Raw genomic sequence first — 20,170 nt, forward strand, 5'->3', positions numbered from 1 at the left:
GCTTTGGGACCCTGCAGGGGTAAATGTGTTAGGGCCTCCATGGAGCGGACCACTGCAGCCTCTAGAACCGCCGCAGGGTTGGACATGTCTGGTACCATCCACCAGACTACCGTGACTAACTGCGCTGCCAGAAAATATTTCTGGCAGTCAGGAAACGCCAACCCCCCCGCAGCACCGGACGCATCAGCGCGGATAGTTTAAACCTATGGGGGCCGGGGCCCCAGAGGAAGGAGGAGAACATACGGTTCAATTTTGTAAAAAATGAGGAAGGTATCCATTGTGGGGAGTTACGGAAAAGGTAGGTAAATTTAGGGATTATCTTCATCTTAATTAGGTTAATGCGGCCTAATAGGGATAGAGGAAGGTTTTCCCAGGCTTTCAACCTGGCCTTGACTCCTTGGACCACCGGATCTAGGTTAAGGGGGATAAAGCTGGACGCAGCTCTCGAGACCCTCACCCCCAGGTACACCATGTCTTCTACCCATTGCAGTTGGAGATCTGGCGGGGCTAGTCATTTTGCCTCAGGGTCAATAGCAAGTAACTGGGACTTCGTCCAGTTCACCCGCAGTCCTGTTATTCTGGAGAAGTCAGTCAGTACACGCAGCGCTCCTCTAAGAGAGGGGTCCGCGTCATTCAGAAAGAGTAGGAGGTCGTCAGCGTACAGTGCTACCCTCTCCTCCAGCCACGCTATTTTTATTCCTTTTATGTGGGGCGAGACCCGCAATGCCTCCGCCACCGGTTCCATAGCAATTGTGAATAGTGCTGGAGAGAGAGGGCAGCCCTGCCTGGTACCCCTGGACAACGGGAAGGGAGCAGAGACATCCCCCGCCAGCCTGATGGCCACCCTCAGGGATTTGTATAGGGTCTGTAGCCACCCAATAAAAACCAACGGAAACCCCATCCTCCGCAGAACTTCCCAAAGATAAGGCCACTCGATTGAATCGAATGCCTTTTCGATATCAAAGGAGGCAACCGTTCTCGTGCCCACATTATCATGTTTGGCATGCAGATTGGTGAAAAGTCTGCGGAGGTTGATATCCGTCGATTTCTGGGCCATGAACCCCGTCTGGTCAGGGTCTATAATGGAGGGTAGAAGGGGGTTAAGTCTAACAGTGATTAATTTAGATAACATTTTGAAGTCAGTGTTGAGAAGAGCAATGGGTCTATAAGAGGCGCACTGTTTGGGATCTTTATTGGGCTTAAGAATTAGAATAATATGAGCATCTGCCATGGAGGGTGGGAGTGCTCCCCCCTCCAGACACTGGGTATACAGGTCAGCCAGCAGAGGGGCCAGCAGATCCGTGTGGGATCGGTAGAACTCGACAGGCAGACCGTCCGGGCCTGGCGCCCTCCCAGCTGCCAGCGAGTTAATAACAGTATGTACTTCCTCTGCAGTAATAGGCCTGACCAGATGGGACCTCTCTTCATCCGAGAGCCACCCCAAGGCCAGAGGGTCCAGGAGAGGTGCCATCTCGCCCGGATCTACATCAGGAGGGAGCGTGGAACTGTTATAGTGTCTGATAAAAGGCCCAAAACTCTCTTAGGATACCCTCCCGGGATGTAATAGATTCCCCAGTAGGAGAAGCTAATTCGGGGATCAGGGTCATAGGGGTATCATGGTGAGACATCATTGCCAGTAACCCACCATTTCTATCACCCTGCTCAAAAAACCTTTGTTTAGTCTGAAAAACCTCCAAACGTGTGACCTCAGAGAGGTGGAGGTGAAGATTCCTTTTGGTGGATTGTAGCCATTCAAAATTGGAAACCCATAGACAGCTGATGCCTCCTCAATCTCTCCCTCCAACCGGGTTTTTGTGGCCTGTTGATTTACCTTAACCGCCTTAATTTCTGACATATAGTGCCCTCTAGTGAATGCCTTGAAGGCATCCCAAACTGTGGGAGGAGAGGATGACCCCGCATTATGTTCCCAATATTCCCACAGTATGTGTGGAATTCGCCCCGCTATCTCTTCATGGGAGATCCAGTGGACCCCGAGGTGCCACAGGGAACTGCTGCGCCTCTCCGTCGTCCGCATAGTAATCTTGAGGGGGGAATGATCAGACAGCCCACTAGGCAGGTAAGTCGCCTCTACTACGTCCGATAACATAAGTTGATTTGTGAACGCATAATCAATTCTAGAGGAGGTTTTATAGGACGTAGAGAAGCATGAGTAAGCCTTAGTGTGTGGGTCCAGCCATCTCCACACCTCCGTCATTCCCGCCGCGTTTGTCCACCCCAGCAGGTCCCCCCTAGAGGATTGCGATGGAGTGGGCCTATCAACTAAAATGGCATTTTAGTTTTAGTCCTATTTTAGTCTTCTGCAAGTGTTTTAGTTTTAGTCCTATTTAGTCGACTAAATCTCCAGTACATTTAATCGACTAAAACTCCTTTTAGTAGATTAAAACTCATTTTAGGTGTCTAAAATCTAATGGATGTAGTTAAATTGTAATGCATTATTTAAGCATTTCTCTACAATTTCCAAACTCATTATATACTGCTGCTGGAGTGAAAATTGAATATGTTGTTGTTATTAATGGTTAGGTTTGAACATGCATTACAGACGAAGATTTAGTCATTATATAACATCTTTATTTAAGTAAAACCGTTTTGTCAAGATTATTGCTGTTTTGACAAAAGGTAAAAGGTAAAAAGGTAAAAAGTAAAAATACCAAAAAAAACCCCCCAAAAAATAAGAACTCTTTGCGTGACTTTCATGCCAACAGTAAAGCATCCTGATACCATTCAAGTGTGTGGTTGGCTGCTTCTCAGCCAAGGGAGTGGTGGTACCACTCACAATTTTGCCTAAGAACACAGCCATGAATAAATGGTACAAAAACATCCTCAGGCTCCGAGAACAATTTCTCCTAACCATCTAAGAACAGTTTGGTGATGAACAACAGTGCCTTTTCCAGCATTATGGAGCTCCTTACCATAAGGCAAAAGTGCTAACTAAGTGGTTTGGGGAAGTGGGAACAAAAAATTTTAATTAAACTACCCAGACCTTAATCCCTTTGAGAACTTGTGGTGGACCGGTGGTCATAGTCAATCCAACCTCTGGTGAGTGAACGAAAAAAAACCCACACATTCTGACAAGCTTCAAGCATTGATTATGCAAGAATGGGCAGTGCCACTGGCAGTGGCAGATCAGGATGTGGTGCAGAAGTTGATTGGCAATGATAACATGCCCTGCCAGGTCCAGGGCGAATTACAGCAGAGGTCTTGAAAAGAAGGGTCAACTCAAGTCAACACTGCAAATATTTACTCTTTGCATAAACTTAATGTAATTGTCAATAAAAGCATTTGACACTTATGACACTTTACCGGATACAATGATCTGACACAAATGTTAGATCATGTATACCAGATACACCTGACACAAAAAGATCTGAAAACACTGAAGCAACACTGGCAGATTTTGTCAAAATTGATATTGGTGTAATTTTGACCATAGCTGTACACGTACGTGGCCAAGTACAGTACACAGACAGCAGCACACTGCACAGGCACTGTTACTGCCAGTCTGGCACAGGCACAGCATAATAAACCAATACGTGAGGGTAATGCTTATTTCTACAATAAGAATAAGTTTACTGTCAGCTTATTATTTCAACAGTTCTAATTCTCAGATACATTCAAAGAAAAAGTGCCCAGTCTATAATAATGCCATTAGTGTGTGGATTTACTGGATTCTAACAGTCACTACTTTTTATCAACTCTAAAAGACTACTGGGGCAGGACTCTGACGTAAGGCAAGGCTCAAAGGCTGCCCCTTTTTGACCGTCCGTTACTGTTACTGATCTATTTTTATTTTTTATTAGTGTGATATTTACCTATATTGTTAAATTTGTCAATGCTAAGAGAGAGAGTACAAGAAAAGTTGATAAAAAGTGGTGGTTGTTGCTATTGTTCCACATACTAATGGCATTTGTAGCCTGAGCCTGTGCATTTTTCCTATGATTTTAATTGACAATTAATACTGTTGAACTATTGATTTTTCCTATCGCAATAAGCACAGCCCACAAGTATTAGGTATGCTTCTTATGTTAGAAATACCTGAAGACAATAGTAAATCTGTTCTATATGTTTTGATTAATTTTAAGGAAAGTACTTTGTGCCCTTGCTCTATTCCACCGACCTCTAGAGAGGTCACCTGTAACACTGAATACCCTCTCTGCAAAGGCTTGAGAAGCTGGCATAGCCAGCAGGCCTAATGCAAAAGGTTTTAGCTGATGATAAAAAAATGTCACTCGTTGACAGTCAAAAATCTGTTGTGATGTCCTCATTGATGGCAACTTGGTGCAAAAGTTCTTCCTTATATTTTCTGATCTGCTGCTCTATGCTGTTTGGGTAGATCCTCTGCCTGGGTCTTCTGCGGCATTTAGAAAGAAACCAAAAGACTGGCTGCTTAGATGTGGATGCCGATGGCAGTGCTTCTTCTGCTTCCTGCAAAAGTTCTTCCACCGCATCATCTTCTTCAGACAATTCCTCATGTTGTGTGTGTGTGGCAATGTGGATTTTCTTGCGGCATACTCCTCTGCCTTTTTAAGCAGTTCCTGAATATTTTCATCCGCCACATCAACAAGGGTTTCACAGACGATAGGGTTGGCAAAACAAGCAGCTGTTGCAAGTGGAGGGAACATTTCATCAGTTGGATCTTAGAATGAAGCAAAACGCTGGTTTACACTCCCTTTCATCTTCTGTGCAATTGTGGCAAGGTCTTGGTAGCTAGTGTTCTGTTTAAAGTCCTCAAGATGGCTGAGAAGATCAAGAGGGCAGTGACAGCCAGGGACATGGACATGGTGTCACTTTGGAAGATTTTAGTATGTTCTGCAAAAGGTAGCAGGTCATACAATGATGTGAGCCTTTGCCATTCACTAGAGAGCAAGCTGTCCCATCCCACGTTGTTTACGATTTGGCAGACTCACTCTTTCAGTTAGAGGAGTCTTGCGATCATGTTGAATGTACTTGACCAGCGCGTGAGGCAGTCATTTAAAAGAAAAGGCCACAATGCTCCAATAGCTTCTTTGTTGCAATTGAAGACTTGCGGAAGAGGTTCACTATTGATCTTGCTTTATCCAATATTCTCTTCACACTTGCCTCCTTATGCACCATGTGGACCACAAGTTGCAAGGTATGCACCACACATGGTGTCCGGTCCATGTCGATCTGTTTGTACCTAACAAGTGGAACACATAGTCAAATAAGCATAAAGTATAGAAAAGGTTTCTGTTCAATTCTATTATTTTAACAATTAACATCTTATGGGAATACTTTTAAAGTGCACAATACTACAAATAAAGTGGAAAAATAACAAATGTGCACCCGTAGAGTAGAGCAGATATCGCCCCCATATCAATCATCTCATATACATGTGATAATTGACTGGTGTCAACCATGTCATCATGTAAAAGAATAACAAAAATGTCTTTCCGCAGATCATCAATTTCGGTCTCAGCCTCAGAGTCACTTTCAGTCATGGGGGAGTCTTCCTTACTAGAGCTGGGTGGTTCTTCTGCTCCTGCTGGGTTTTTTTTAAATGCTGCCACCATATTGCTCCTGTTGTCTGTTATCACTGTAAGGATCTTCCTCTTTGGTATGTCCCACTCTTATAAGCATATGTCCACACATGATTTGATTGACTGTTCAGTGCGTGGGTGGGCTACTTGTTCAAGGGCCAACAATATGTGTTCAGGTTTATGTTGTTCAACCCAAAAGAAGCATGCAATTACGGAAATGAATGAAGCTGAGAGTACTTTTTGGTCCACAAATCAGTACAAATAGATACTCCCCGAGTAGTAGCCACTCTCTTTTTGAATTTTGTTTTTCACCTTCATACTGTTTATCAATCAGATGGTTTATTTTAGTTTTCTTTGGAACAGTCTGCTTCCTATCTACTGTCTCCATCATGCTAACAAAGTCCTCATCATTCTGACTGGTAATGCGGTACGTCCAATCCATCTTGCTATAGCCTCCTCCCTGGCATGTTGTTCCAAAGTCAATTTTGTATTTTGACGCACCTAAAAGAGCAGTGCAAATAGTTTGCTGTGGTTGTGCACTGCCACTGGCGTGACTTGGCCCATCATTTGAGGTTTTCTGTATCTGTGGGGTTGAATTACGGGGGAAAATTAAAGTTATTCAGATTTTACGCTCTGTCTCACCCCACACAGTTAGCTCCAAGTTGTCTCTCTATAATATACTACATGTATAGCCCTTCCCATGGCCAGCCTTAGGCCTTTAGGTGCCTGTGCTGTGCCAAAATTGCCAGTGCCCCAGCCCCTCCCAGTGACCACTGACCACATCCTTCTACAAATATTTTGATGAGATATTTTAATTCGGGGAAAGCAGCAGCTGATAGATATTATGAAATCAAATCACTCGCTCCCATTAAAATTCAGTGACTAAAGTGCACAACATAGACAGACAAACAGCTTTTACTTCAGAACAACAAAAGGTATGAAATCTGTAAGAAAGTTTGTAAAAAAAAAAATCTCTGCAATGCCAATGTACATAAGACGGTTCTAAAAAAGACAACTTATCCTGTATGAATTTCAGGATGAGTTGTTCGCAAATGACGCTGCAAGTTTGTTGTATTTTTACCAGCGAGTGTCATTCCACATGGTTTTCAAAGAGTCTTGTTGTACTTAACATCAAATGTAAAATACATCCATGGTCTTCTCTTGATTTTCTACCAGTGACAGTCACAGAAGCTGACATTTCTGGTATAGTTTGGAGTCGTGGACGGACGGTGGGGAGGAACTGGAAGCATATATGCTGCAGTGCAGTGTGCACAGTGCTCTCGACGGTGGTCTGAGCAGAGTAGGCCTGTAAAATTTGGAAATAAATGGCATGCAGCAGACACAGTGCTGGATCTTGGATGGTGGTCTGAGGGATGGTCTATAATCGACAGTGCAAAAGAGGCCTGGATGGCACTGCCAGTGGTCAGAAGAGGCCTGCACAGTTGCACTTGCACTGTTGCACAGTGTGCTCTGGATGGTGGGTGGTCGTCTGAGGGGAGGGGAGGCTTCAGGCCTGCTGTACCACAATTATTGTACTACAAAGTACTGTACTGCACTCACACAGCCTGCTCTGCCTCTGGGCACCTGGTGTCAGGAGGATTCGGTACTCAGGAGTTGTGAGGCCTGTAATGCAGACAGTGGCACTCTCACTCACACTCTCTGGCACTCTCAGAGTCATCACAGTGGCCCGGTGCTTGCTTGGACTGCGGAAGTAGGCAGAGCTCCATAAAAAAAATGGAAGTTGGTAAACGTCCCCCCTTGCCATTTTCATCTCATTGTCATTCATTAACGAAAATGGATTGGATTTTCGTCATAGTTTTAGTGGATGAAAATGTGCTGTACTTTTCGTTTAGTTTTTGTCACTGTAAAAATGCCGCTGATGAAATTAACACTGCCTGTGGCCCAGTCTCTGAAGGGCGGGGATCATGCTCTGCTTCAGTATGTCACAGTACATGTTGGCATTCATGGTTCCCGCAATGAACTGTAGACACACTTGTCATTGTACTCCTCACCTGGTTGCCACCACAGACGCTTGACACCATCTGAACCAAATACGTTTATCTTGGTCTCATCAGACCAGAGGACATGGTTCCAGTAATCCAGTTAGTCTGCTTTTCTTCAGCAAACTGTTTGCAGGCTTTCTTGTGCATTATCTTTAGAAGAGGCTTCCTTCTGGGGAAGGAAAGGACTCGCTGCTCCAGGTGAGTTGAATGTGCCTGATGGAACCTCCAACTGAGTGCTAGCCCCGGCCCACCTCTGTGGGTGTATTCAAGGTAAAGAAGAAATGGCTGCACCTCAGATGGTTCCAAATGCCATTTATTTAGTCACTAAGCGACCCCAGGAGACACCAACACACAATCTTGTAGATGCATTTCATACAATCTGGGAGGACAGCCATGCAAAACAATTTGATGCAGTTTATGGCATATGGTCTGAGCACTAACATGCTCACTCCCCACCCCTTTAACCTCTGCAGCAATGCTGGCAGCACTCATACGTCTATTTCCCAAAGACAATCTCTGGATATGACGCTGAGCACCTGCACTAAAGTTCTTTGGTCGACCATAGCTAGGCCTGTTCTGAGTGGAACCTGTCCTGTTAAAGTGCTGTATGGTCTTGGCCACCATGCTGCAGCTCAGTTTCAGGGTCTTGGCAATCTTCTTATAGCCTAGGCCAGTGATGGCAAACCTTGGCACCCCAGATGTTTTAGAACTACATTTCCCATGATGCTCATGCACTCTGCAGTGTAACTGAGCATCATGGGAAATGTAGTTCCAAAACATCTGGGGTGCCAAGGTTCACCATCACTGGCCTAGGCCATCTTTATGTACAGCAACCATTTTTTTTTTTACGATCCTCAGAGTTCTTTGCCATGAGGTGCCATGATGAACGTCTGGGTACCAATATGAGAGAGTGAGAGCAATAACACCAAATTTAACACACATGCTTCCCATTCACACCTGAGACCTTGTAACATTAACAACACCAGGGAGGGAAAATTGGCTAATTGGGCCTAATTTGGACATTTTAACTTAGGGGTGTACTCACTTTTGTTGCCAGTGTTTTAGACATTAATGGCTGTAAGTTGAGTTATTTTGAGGGGACAGCAAATTTACACAGTTATATAAGCTGTACACTCACTACTTTACATTGTAGCAAAGTGTAATTTCTTCAGTGTTGTCACATAAAAAGATATATTAAAATACTTACAAAAATGTGAGGGGTGTACTCACTTTTGTGGGATACTATGTGTGTGTGTGTGTGTGTGTGTGTGTGTGTGTGTGTGTGTGTGTGTGTGTGTGTGTGTGTGTGTGTGTGTGTGTGTGTGTGTGTGTGTGTGTGTGTGTGTGTGTGTGTGTGTGTGCAGAAGCTTTAGGCCCCTTTCACATGGGACGGATCAGTAATGATCCGCCCCGTGATGATCCGCTTGCTCAGTGGGGATCGCTCCACTGTCCCCGCTGAGCCCTGTCAGCTCTCCATTCTCCTCTATGGGGGATCGGACAAACACGGACCGTCTGTTCGTGTTCATCCGATCCGCTCTGCAGATGGATAGAAAAATAGGATTTTCCTCTGTCTGCAGAATCGGACAATAGCGGAGGCGGACGATAGCGGGTGTCTGCGGATGTTCATCCGCAGACAACCGCTATCCCATAGGAATGCATGTATGTCCGTATTTCATCCGCAAACGGATGGATGAAATACAGACATACTGTCTGTGTGTGTGAAAGGGGCCTTAGGCAGGTGTGTATATCTGTCAGTAAGAATGCTTTCAAAAGTATATATTTGAATTGTTTATTTTTATCCATTTACAAAAATAAAATGCAAAGTGAGTGAACAGAAGAAAAATCTAAATCAAATCAATATTTGGTGTTACTACCATTTGGCTTCAAACCAGCATTAATTCTTAGGCCCCTTTCACACGGGATGGATCAGTAATGATCCGCCCCGTGATGATCCGCTTGCTCAGCAGGGATTGCTCCGTTGTCCCCGCTGAGCCAGCGGATAACAGGGCGGTCCTGGTACACTGTGCAGGGATCGCCCTGTCAGCTCTCCGCTCTCCACTATGGGGGATCGGATGAGCATGGCCCGTCTGTCCATGTTCATCTGATCCGCTGTGCAGATGGATAGAAAAATAGGATTTTCCTCCGTCTGCAGAATCGGACAATTGCGGAGGCGGATGATAGCGGGTGTCTGCGGATGTTCATCCGCAGACACCTGCTATGCCATAGGAATGCATGTATGTCCGTATTTCATCCGCAAACGGATGGATGAAATACGGACATACAGTCCGCATTTGTGTAAGGGGCCTTACACTTGCACACTTTGTACATTTGCACAAAGTCAGGGATTTTGTAGGATCAGGTGTATAATTAACCAATTATACCCAGCAGGTGCTAACAACCACCAATTTCATATGTAGGTTGAAAAAATCAGACAGACCTAGAAATAGAACATGTTTTAAATCTATCTGACTGACTCAATTCCGACTGACTAAAAATCGGAAAAACCGCTCGTCTGTGTGCTAGTACGACGAACCAAATACGACGCAAGGGCAGCTATTGGCTACTGGCTATTGAACTTACTTGTTTAGTCCCGTTTACGTCATCACATTCAAAACTAACGGACTTTCGAACAGACTTAGTCGAAAGTCCGTCGGAACTCTGCCGAAAATCTGTCGGGAAGACAGTCGGACCTAATCTGCTGGAAACTCTGGTCGTGTGTACGCAACATAATATGTTTGGAACAACCTACCTGCCGAGTTCCTTCAAAAACTGTGCAAGTGTACCTATTAGAATTTATGCTGTTTTATAAGCAAAGGGTGTCACACCAAATATTGATTTGATATTGATTTTTCTTCTATTCACTTACTTTCAATTTTGTTACTTGATAAAAATAAATTATTAACACTTCTATTTCTGAAATCATTCTTAATTTACAGCACTTATTCATACCTGCCTAAAACTTTTGTATCTTAGTATACTGTATATATTACACACATGTTTTGCCTTGCATTAGAATTGGTTGTTTTACAAGGTGAAGGTTCGAATATACTTTAAGGCTATACTTTCAAAAACTGTACAACACTCTTTAATGGCAGCATAACAGTATCTCATCGCTGCAATTGTTCGATATAACTATGATATTTTATGAATAGTGACATCCCAAATCACTATATTGACTATATATCACAATATATATATATATATATATATATAAAGAATGATGGGAATGCTGATATTTTTATGATACATTATCTGCTCATAATAATCTCAGGCACAGACTATGCCTTTGCCATTGTTCAAAATCAAAAATATAGTAGTGTTCAAAAACTTGCCTGTGGTCCCAGATCCAATGTAGAAGTGTGATTGTATTTGTGATCAAAAAGGCAACAGATCGTATACACTTTGTAGAAAGAATCAGCTGGATAATCCAAGTTAGCAGATTCACCAAATTTAGCTGAAGACAAATCAAACAGTCGCTATTATATATTGTTCACGCAATAGGGCTGCAGGCCGCTTAGAGGTCTTCGCTTGGCTAAGAATTATCACTTCATGTCCAAACAACCAGAGGTTGTCATTCATACTTGATGCCATGACTGTGTCCTTTGATCAAAGGCAGCATGCAAATGCTGAGTTTTAGCGTCTACGCATTTCGACTTAGATTTCCCTTTTGGAATCTGTATATTGGAACAAAAAACGTGTTATGTGACAGGTGCCAGGAAGGACAGGGGAATTTACGATATATCTTCTGGTCCTGTCTAAAATTAGAATATTTCAGAAAAATGGTACATAGAATCTCAAAAAAAAATAACTGATTGTGCCCTTCCGGAAGAGCCAGCCTTTTCCCTTTTTCACTTCTTTGATATCCCTGAAAAAACCTATAGTAAAATCAAGCTTATGCCATCTTCATAATGTCACCAAATTGAGCATCTCTCTGAGATGGAAAGGACCACAGCCTCCCTCTATGCTATGGCTTACAAGAGTTGAAGAATTAAACAGGATGAAAGACCTGGTACATTCAGCTCAAAATAAACATGAGAGCTACCCTAGACATGGATCCACTAGAACATGTTTACATTTTTTTAGATGAGGGTAAGGCCCTTTTCAGACCTATTACACAATAAATGTCCCCGTCCTACCCCCTTCTTCCAGCAACCCCCCCCCCCATTCCATCACTACTCTCCCTATCCCCCCTCAACCTCCCCCTTTTTCCCCCAATCTTCTTCTTTCCTTGTCCCTCTGTTTCTGCAGTCTCTTACCGTGTTTCCCCGAAAGTAAGACAGTGTCTTACTTTCTTTTTATCCCCAAAAGCCCCACTATGTCTTACTTTCGGGGTATGTCTTATATTGGAAAAAAATTGTCGAATTTTTTGTTTTAACCATAAAATTAACATTTATTAACAACCTGAACAGTATTGTATTCACCACAAAACAGTTTTATAAAAGGAAGTGCCAAGAATGTCTTGTTACAACATTGCATAACATGTAAAACAATGAAAAATGGTAAGAACGAACAGTGGAATACTGGAGGATAAAACAGATTTATGTGTGATACAGTACCACCTGCTGTATTTAATCCAGTGTGACACCTGCTGATACCCACTGGGTTACATACAGCAGATGATACCCCAGTATGCCAGTGTGTATGTTTTACTGATGTATGATTAATACTGTGTGCATTACCATATTTTAAGCAGGAGGCGGCAGTGACAAGTGCAGGGGACGGCGCGGTGACGTATGGAGAGGGGGACGGCTCAGGCGTGGGCAGGAGGCGGCGCTCATTAAGATCAGAGGGAAATGGCAGACGCGGCGACGTATGGAGAGGGGGACGGTGCGGACGTGGGCAGGAGGCGGCGCGCAGCTAGATGAGAGGGAGGCGGCAATACCCCCGTGTTTCCCCGAAAGTAAGACATATGTCTTACTTTCGGGGTATGGCTTATATTAGCCGACCCCTCTGAAACTCCCGATACGTCTTACAATCGGGGGTGTCTTACTATCGGGGAAACAGGGTACCTTTTCCTTGTTTCCTCTGTACCTACCCACTTTATTAACAAACAGAAAAAAGAAGACTCTCTGTCCTATGCATTCATGCTGATACGGTTATCAATTGTTGAACATTGGACCGGTCGAGTCATAGCCTTGGGAAACTCATCTTTATTGTATATATTTGTGATTGACCACCCCGACTGGCTGACTTTTTCATGTGATGTATGAACATGCTCGTTTAAGTCCACACCAACTTCTGTATAATTTTGTATAACACTGAGTGTAACCACTGCAACTTGTCATCTTTTCCATGCTGGATACTTTAAAGTGGTACTAAACCCACAACAGTAAAATGTATATGCAGTAAAGCGTGCTTGTTATACTCACTGTGGAACCTAAGGGGTTAATCCTTTGCATTGTGTAAAAGGCTGTTTGATCTTGTCTCCTCCGATCCTCCCCTCCTTCCACTGTCCCCTGATAATTTCCTGATAACATAGAGTCTATGGAGTCATTCTGCACATGCTCAGTTTGGTGTGTATTGCTAGAAAGGTTTTTTTCTTGGGAGAGTGCATGTGGTCAGCACAGGGCCAATTAGCACTGTCCAGACAGACGGTCAGGGGTATTGCAGTCTGATAGGACAGTCAGAAAACTCCTTCTACAAGCTTTAATTAGTGCTTGGCTGGACACTGATAGAAGTCACAAGACTGCTATATACTGCTGATGAGAAAAGGTATTTAGCAGTTTATATTTAGTCAAATAATCACATTTTTGCATGTTCCGTGTACTGTGGGAGACCAGATATAGTGAATGCAGGGTCCTGGGTTTAGTAACAATTTAAATAAAGATTTTTCAAAAACAAAAAAAAAGTGAATGTTCTGAATGTAATTAGTACTGCTGGCTGGGATATGTTAGTAGCTCACTGATTCTAGTTGTTGTCTTTAGCTGTGCTGTCCGTGGTGCTGAAACCATTTATCTGTTCGCAGACTAAACCACAACAGTTTATTGTGTGGTAGCTGTCCGTTCCGACTGCAGCGAGTCCGTGAAGAGCGCGCTGTGATGTGCAGCACACAGTTCTCTTGCTTTTTTGTACCTTTATTTGAAGTCCACAAAAGTGACACTTTATTCATGTCACTGTACAGCAGTGTGGTGTGTTGTCCTGCTGTACAATGACATGCGATCCTGTCCTGTGCTCTCTGATAAAATGCTGCACTTTAACGCAGCTCACTGCATCGCACTTTAGGGGTGTGATGCAGTGTGAATAGGACATATACTGTAGAAAACAATTGTTTTCTGCATGACGTAGCAGTGACCTGCATTCATCCAATGCACTAGAATGCAGGTCAATTTGTGAACAGGCCCTCAGGGTCCTTTCACATCAGCACTGAACATGCACGTGCAGTAACTCTCATTTGCCTGCATTTTATGCATGTAGCATTTATGTGCATTAGCATGCATTTTATTATTCATCTGTTGATGAGCATTTTGCAGTCTTATTTCCTTTTATATCATTCCTAGTACCCAGGAAGGCCTAAAATATATATTAAAAAAAATCACTTCAATACTTTATTCACATGCGTTAATGTGCATTACGTTAAAATGAATGCATGTTACCTTTTAACACGCTGCAGTGCACACGTACACAACATTGTGGTGTGAATAAGTCATGTAGATAAACCATTGTTTTCTATGTGCCCTTGCAGTGACCTGCATTCATCCAGTGCAGAAAAATGCAGGTCAACACACACAGTGTGAATGAGCCCTAAAGTGTGTATAAAACTCTGCAGCCTTTATTTAATAAGGATGGGAGTGTGGTACAAAGTGCAGTAACCCATCGCTAACAATCAGCAATATGGATTGTCTGCTCACCCCTTTAATTCCTGACACAAACGGATTGCATGGATTCTGGGGCTGATTAAATACAGGTAAGTACTGGCTGAATCTAATTTATTATGGAAATAGAAATCAGATATGTCAGTAGTTTAACATCATGGCAACCCTATTACCAATCAACTTTTATTTTTCTGACTAATCTGAACTGATAAAAAGCTAAAATCTGATTGGTTGATAAGGGTTATTGCACACCACTGTTTTATCAAATAAATGTGCAGGTTTCCCAATGTCTGCTTGCTTATTCTACACATGTATTTCAATAACAATAATTCCGGTGGGGTGACAGGTGTTCCATACAGCTGCATGCAGTCAACCTGTAAAAATCAATGATGAGAGATGCAGAGACTGTCCATATCTTCCTGCACCTCTCATTGTTTATATCTGTATAAGAAAGGATGCACAGCTCTGAACACAGTCTATCCACATCCAGAGCTGTGCACCTGTCCCTATATAGATGTACGGGCTCAGATGATCGAAGATCTGTACAGCGGCTGCGTCTCTCAGCCTGTCATTGGTTTCTACAGGCTGGCTGCACGGAAAACACCTGTCGCTCCCTCCTATGTGCTAGGAAGGGATTTTTTGGGGGAGCAGGGGCAGGTAAATTTGCTAGGAGGGATAATTGGGGGCATTTGTGCTAGGAGGGGAATTTTGGGGGGATTTGTGCTAGGAGGGGGGGGGTTGAAGTGGGGGGTTGAAGTGGGGGGTATAGGATTTGTACTAGGAGGAGGGGAGATTTATATTTAGTGGGTAAGCATGCAGATTAGTGCTCAATTTATTTATTTATTTATTTATTGGGGGGGGGGGGGGATTTTTGCTGGCACATAATGCTCATGCATTATGCTTAGAGAGCTTAAAGAGAGGATGGATGGGGAAGATTTGTGCTGGCAGGTGGATTTTGGCAGGGGGCAGATTTGTACTGGGAGGAGGGGGAATTTATGTTGAGGGGTACGCATGCAGATTAGCGCTCAATTTATTTATTTATTTTGAGTGGGGGGGGGGGTTTGCTGGCACATAATGCTTGTGCATCTTGAAGGGGGGGCACAGTTTGGTATGGTTGCCCTAGGCTCTACATGATCTTGTCCCGGTATTGCCTACATCTATATGCCTGTGTGAATGAGACCTTACACTCGTTTTACCTAAAGTCTTTTGCAGCTCATTACTTTTTATAGCTATATAGTTATAAGTTTGAAAAAAGAAACAAATACATCCAGTTCAACCTACAGTATGTGAGTGTGATTTTTTATTCTCTTAACGATTCTCATAGCCCTGTATATTCTGCTTCTACTCTAACAATAAAGAACCCTTTCCTGAATCTAAGGTTAAACCTCTTTTTTTCTAACTTCGAATCGTGCCCAAGTGTCTTCTTCAGGGACCTTACAATGTTGCTAAACCCAGAAATATGAAAATAGTTCATCTGCCCACCCACAGTGCCCACAGCTTTTACATCTTCTTTTTACATTAAAACACTGCCACTATATATCTTTTTGGCTGATGTGTATACCACGGTCACATGATAACCTGCATAATAACCTGTGCAGAGCTGTGTGTTCAGGTAGGAGGAGATTCCACTATAGCCTGTATACACACTCGCATGTGTAATGTCAATATCAAGGAAATGTTCTCTTCAGCATATAAGACACAACTGAACATGTGCAGGTTGGCTACCCTGCCTGTGTGTTAGCTGGCCTTCCCCAGATAGACAGTGCAAGAGGGAAAGATCTATGCATACAGGATCAAAGAGCCCTTTAACAAAATGCAGAGGATTAACCCCTTAAGTTCCACAGTGAGTATAACAAGCATGCTATTCTGCATATACAGATTTTAGTAACACTTTAAGCTGGCCATAAATTAATCAAAATCTAGCAGGAACCAGACAAATTTTGATCGGCCATTCCTATTTGACAGAGGGGAACAGAAGAAGAATGCTGGAAAAATGTTCTTGATCAGCAGGTTGCAGCCAATCGGTTGCAGCGCTAATCATTGCATTCTGACAGTGGAGGAGTGAGACTGGAGTTCAAGTGATTGTAAAGTCTTGTTTTTTTTTTTTTTCTCTATAAAAATAACAAACATGATATACTTACCTTCCTGTGTAATGGAGTTGCACAGGCCAGCCCAGATCCTCCTCTTCTCGGGTCCCTCATCAGTGCTTCTGGCCTCTCCCTGCCGTTGAGTGCCCCCACAGCAAGCAGCTTGAGCAAGAGTATTGGCGAGTATTGGCAGAGTATTGGCGAGTATTGGCAGATTATTGCAGAGTATTGCTGTGTTGAAGAGTATTGGCAGAGTATTGCACAGTGTTGCAGAGTATTGCGCAGTGTTGCAGAGTACTGCAGATTATTGTCACTGTGCCCACAGCGCTGCTGCAATCTCTCCCCCTCCCCCTGTACCGATCGGTACAGAGAGGGGAGGGAGGAACCGGCGTCATGACGTGACGCCGGTTTGCTTACAAGTGATCGCTCCGTCATTTGACGTCAGTTTATGTGCTGAAAAGAAGCTTGCTGGTAGGAAGAGAAAGCAGAGAGATGTACTGCTTCTTCGTTCACTGTCTAGTAACAGCCTGGAAGAGTTCTCAGATAACCTGGGCTCCGGGGAAGTGGGTTGAGTGATGCTAACCATCAGACGTCTAGTGTCAGAAAAAAGTACTGTGGGGAAAATCTCTGGATTGAATATTGCAGAAGAGGCTACTTTTTTTTATCTTATCAATAATGGGCTATTCATTTGTATCTTTTTATTTTTGGCTGGAATTCTGCTTTAAAGCATAACTCCACTTTTGTTGAAAAAAAAAAAACATACTCCCCTCTGGGTGATCTATGTACATTGCAGGGATTTTAATAAACTTTGTTGCAGATTTCTACCTTTTGTTATTCTGAAGAAATCTCTGTTTGTTTGTCTGTATCTGTGTGGAAAATTCATCTAATGGGAGTGGTTTAATAATTATCAATCAGCTGGTGCACCTGCAGGGCTCTAATGAGGAAAATTGCAGCGTCTGCATACCTTTAGACCTGATTTTCAATTGGGAGTATCTCACCAAAAATGACATTTTTGTTGCAGGGGATGCCTGAAATCGGACTTCTATCTTAGGGCAGACTTCTGGGAAAATCAGTGAGCCAATCACACAAAGCAAGAAATGATGTTTTTGGGGGGCGTTCTTTACACATTCTGTGTATGGAACACCTCCAGGTAGCCATATTGCATTGCATTTTACAGAAAATTACAGCAGCTGCAGATTGAAAAGGAAAGGTCATTTTTAATAACATTCAATTACAATATAACTTGGGTCGCAATTGTATATACTATATTTTTTTTTATTTGCTATTTTTTCCCCCAGTTAAGTGGAGTTGCCCTTTAAGCTTTGGGTTATCTGGGATTGATTAAAGATGGCGGTGTCCTTTTGGAAGACTAGGGCAGCTGAAGGCATTGTCAGGGTTAGCCCTGGGATCTCAGTGAGAGGTAAAAATAATGTCCTTCAAAAAGATGACCAGCACCACTGATGTAACAAAACAAAAACCTTTTTCTTCAAATAAAAGCTTTACATACCGATGTAGTAATATCATGCTCAGCCACATATTGTGTTTTGACCTTTACTAGGTCTTTCTCAAACCAAAGAGATAGAGAAGCACGGATTAAGAATGCAATGATATAAGGAGTGCTGGACATGACAGTGTGGATGAGGGACACAGAGGGTTAAGCTTTATGGGTGGAGTTCAGGAAAAGGTTTGCAGGAAACAAGTTCAGTGTAGGGGAGGGGTCACATAAAAGGGAGAGGTGTGGCTTTAAGGAATCATTCGGAGCCCAGTGTGACACAGAGGAGGCAGTTTTGATTAACGACGTGCAAGAGCGAGTGGTTCGTGCTCCCAGAGGAAGCTTTGGAGCAAGCTAATTATGGGTGAGCTGCTTGGATTGTTAGATAGAGGTAATGAAGACTTAACATAAGTGTTACATTTGCATTACTTTCATAGCATGAAACAGTATATCAAACACTAGGTGCATTTTACGGTGGCCATACGTGGTCTGAAAAAACAGAACAATTAATGTCCAATTCACTAAAACAATCATCTTGGACATCAAATGAGCAGGACACAAATGGCATGAATGAGTAAAAAATTGTGATGGTTTAGATCACTGGTCTCCAAACTGTGGTGGGGCACTTCCTCCCACTGATGACAATGGCAGGGCACGCTTCCTCCCACTGACACCAATGATGGGGCACTCTTCCTCTTACTGATACCAATGATAGGGCACGCTTCCTCCCACTGATGACAATGGCAGGGCACGCTTCCTCCCACTGACACCAATGATGGGGCACTCTTCCTCTTACTGATACCAATGATGGGGCACGCTTTCTCCCACTGACACCAGTGATGGGGCACTCTTCCTCTTACTGATACCAATGATGGGGCACTCTTCCTCTTACTGATACCAATGATGGGGCACTCTTCCTCCCACTGACGACAATGACAGGGAACGCTTCCTCCCACTGATACCAATGATGGGGCACTCTTCCCCCTACTGACACTAATGATGGGGCACGCTTCCTCCCACTGACGACAATGGCAGGGCACACTTCCTCCCACTGATACCAATGATGGGGCATTCTTCCTCCCACTGACGACAATGACAGGGCACGCTTCCTCCCACTGATACCAATGAAGGGGCACTCTTCCCCTACTGACACTAATGATGGGGCACGCTTCCTCCCACTGACGACAATCGCAGGGCACGCTTCCTCCCACTGACACCAATGATGGGGCATTCTTCCTCCCACTGACGACAATGACAGGGCACGCTTCCTCCTACTGATACCAATGATGGGGCATTATTCCTCCCGCTGACACCAATGATGGGGCACTCTTCCTCTAACTGACACCAATGATGGGGCACTCTTCCTTGCACTGACGCCAATGATGGGGCACTCTTCCTCCCACTGATGACAATGACAGGGAACTCTTCCTCCCACTGACACCAATGATGGGGCACGCTTCCTCCCACTGATACCAATGATGGGGTGCTCTTCCTCCCACTGACACCAATGATGGGACACTCTTCCTCCCACTGACAACAATGACAGGGCGACAGGGCACTCTTCCTCCTGATGACGACAATGATGAAAAACAAGCTCTGGACTGCCACACTCTTCAGAAAACCACTTTCTTTTATTGGAAAATCACATCACAGCTCAACAAACACAGCGAACAAGGAAAGATTGCTGACGTTTCGCACTAGTTGTAGTGCTTAAGCAATAGAAGAAAGTGGTTTTCTGAAGAGTGCGGCAGTCCAGAGCTTGTTTTTCATCTGTTGCTAGTGGTAATAGCCAGCACCTGTGGCTTCCCTGCCGAAGAGACAGCTTAAAGCCTGCATGTGTGCTCCTGGAGCCGTGAGATCCCTTCTCCTTGACACCAGTGACGAGGCACTCTTCCTCCCACAGACACCAATGATGAGGCACTCTTCCTCCCACTGACACCAATGATGGGGCACTCTTCCTTCCACTGACACCAATGATGAGGCACTCTTCCTCCTATTGACACCAATGATGGGGCACTCTTCCTCCCACAGACACCGATGATGAGGCACTCTTTCTCCCACTGACACCAATGATGGGGCACTCTTCCTCCCACTGACACCAATGATGGGGCACTCTTCCTTCCACTGACACCAATGATGAGGCACTCTTCCTCCTATTGACACCAATGATGGGGCACTCTTCCTCCCACAGACACCGATGATGAGGCACTCTTTCTCCCACAGACACCAATGACGAGGCACTCTTCCTCCCACTGACACC

The sequence above is a fragment of the Lithobates pipiens genome, unplaced genomic scaffold, assembly GCF_037356315.1.
Source record: "Lithobates pipiens isolate NorthernLeopardFrog02 unplaced genomic scaffold, aLitPip1_a1.2 Scaffold_3, whole genome shotgun sequence".
Lineage (NCBI taxonomy): Eukaryota > Metazoa > Chordata > Amphibia > Anura > Ranidae > Lithobates > Lithobates pipiens.